Genomic DNA, 2,500 nt, shown 5'->3' with positions numbered 1-2,500 from the left:
CTTTATGTGTGTTTCAGAATATTTTTGGGATGTTACTCAGGGGCATTTCTAATCATTTATTATAGTTTCAGCTATCAGACACGTTTACTAAAAATGATTTTGTTATGCTAAATTCTGCAGAATTGCATCCTGGGAAAATGCAAAAACACTCATATTTTACGAGTAAAATAACAGTTCAAACGTGTTTTTACCTTTCCATCTACAAGTAGACAAAATAACAGTGAACGTTCATTTAATTGATTTGCTTTTTTCTCAATAGCCGTGGTGCTATAACCATTAGACTAAAACGTTTGCAAGGGAACCAGTATCCCACATTACTCATGTACAACTCATACTTACCTGGCAAGGGAGACACCGTGATCAAGAAGGCGGTTCACCCAGGGCGAGGCTCAGCCATTGCACTCCGGCTGTGCTGACCCCTGCGAATTTCTCAAATGTGGAAATCTCGATTGCATAATTTCTGGTAGTGGGGGACTGCGTTCGCGCTCTCCCCTGATTTCACTGTGAAAGAAAGCCGATGCTATGACATGTAGATAAGATAAATCTACCTTATTTACAATTTGGTTATTGTTTTTTTAATAGCGCTGCTGTTTACAGATCCAGAGTCCGATCGGTGCTGTATCCGATTCACGTGCTGTTTTCTAATATGTGCAAAATATTCATCAAATCACCTCTGCTTAGTCTAATACAGTGATAACAAAAAGAGACCAAAAACGATTTAGTCCAATCACTGTACGCCAAAATATGATGTGGCTGTCCACGTTTCTGATTTGTGTGTGTGCGTGTTCGTGCAAGTGGGAAACATGTTAACTCACCCTACTTGTTGAGAAACACCAATGCCATCATCCTCTCTTTCATGTTGACAAAACGGTCTATCACTCTGTCATACAGCAAGTACACACTTTTATTTGTTGTTGTCCTAGGCTACCTGTATACAATGCTTGCTCGCTAACCTAACTTCCTTTAATGGGCAACGTTAGCTAGTTAACATTATTAGCCTTCTACATCTAGCTATATATTGAATTTCCATCATCTCGGGCCAGGGGCACAACAATGTATGTATTAATGGTTGGATCAGAAAGCATCAGATAAATGGCCTACCGACACAAAGTGACGCTGTTTCACTCGCTCGGATGCTTTCTCCTGTGAGATACATTCAGCCTCTTGCGAATTCAAGGAAAATTAGGAAACACAGAGAGACGAAAGATACATTATTTATTTTATTTTTAAATTGGGAAGCCTGTCTTCCCTTTGGCATCCACGAATAGACGCCACTGGAAACAGATCCATACTTGTCAGCCTGACATCAGTCACTTCCCCTCTGCAGTCCTGGAGACACCGCTGCAGCAGCTCTTATATCCGGTCTCAGATGCCTTCCCACCCAGTAAAACAGGGTTCCTCAACTAACGGGTGATTTTTCATTTCATCAGATTATCCTGCCAACCTCCAGAGGGAGTCAGACGCAATTGTGTCTGGATATTTTACAAGTGTAGACAGATCTGGACAGTGAAACTACACTGCTCAAAAAAAGAAAGGGAACACTAAAATAACACATCCTAGATCTGAATGAATGAAATATTCTTATTAAATACTTTTTTCTTTACATAGTTGAATGTGCTGACAACAAAATCACACAAAAATTATCAATGGAAATCAAATTTATCAACCCATGGAGGTCTGGATTTGGAGTCACACTCAAAATTAAAGTGGAAAACCACACTACAGGCTGATCCAACTTTGATGTAATGTCCTTAAAACAAGTCAAAATGAGGCTCAGTAGTGTGTGTGGCCTCCACGTGCCTGTATGAATTCCCTACAATGCCTGGGCATGCTCCTGATGAGGTGGCGGATGGTCTCCTGAGGGATCTCCTCCCAGACCTGGACTAAAGCGAGACATGATGTCCCAGATGTGCTCAATTGGATTCAGGTCTGGGGAACGGGCGGGCCAGTCCATAGCATCAATGCCTTCCTCTTGCAGGAACTGCTGACACACTCCAGCCACATGAGGTCTAGCATTGTCTTGCATTAGGAGGAACCCAGGGCCAACCGCACCAGCATATGGTCTCACAAGGGGTCTGAGGATCTCACAGGGCGCCAGTGGCGAATTTGCCAATCTTGGTGTTCTCTGGCAAATGCCAAACATCCTGCACGGTGTTGGGCTGTAAGCACAACCCCCATCTGTGGCTGTCGGGCCCTCATACCACCCTCATGGAGTCTGTTTCTGACCCTTTGAGCAGACACATGAACATTTGTGGCCTGCTGGAGGTCATTTTGCAGGGCTCTGGCAGTGCTCCTCCTGCTCCTCCTTGCACAAAGGCGGAGATAGCGGTCCTGCTGCTGGGTTGTTGCCCTCTTACGGCCTCCTCCACGTCTCCTGATGTACTGGCCTGTCTCCTGGTAGCGCCTCCATGCTCTGGACACTACGTTGACAGACACAGCAAACCTTCTTGCTACAGCTCGCATTGATGTGCTATCCTGGATGAGCTGCACTATCTGAGCC

General features: G+C 44.4%; 1 non-coding gene across 1 annotated transcript; it reads left to right on the top strand.

Annotated features, from left to right (window-relative positions):
• The first annotated feature begins 331 nt into the window (after window positions 1-331).
• LOC139408159 (U1 spliceosomal RNA) lies at window positions 332-495 on the top strand. The gene has a single exon (XR_011634214.1). It is a non-coding gene; the product is annotated as a U1 spliceosomal RNA (small nuclear RNA).
• Window positions 496-2,500: the final 2,005 nt, after the last annotated feature.

This window comes from Oncorhynchus clarkii, chromosome 4 (genome assembly GCF_045791955.1).
Source record: "Oncorhynchus clarkii lewisi isolate Uvic-CL-2024 chromosome 4, UVic_Ocla_1.0, whole genome shotgun sequence".
Taxonomy (NCBI): domain Eukaryota; kingdom Metazoa; phylum Chordata; class Actinopteri; order Salmoniformes; family Salmonidae; genus Oncorhynchus; species Oncorhynchus clarkii.
The sequence above is the reverse complement of the archived record's forward strand: the minus strand, read 5'-3'. Positions and strand labels throughout refer to the sequence as shown.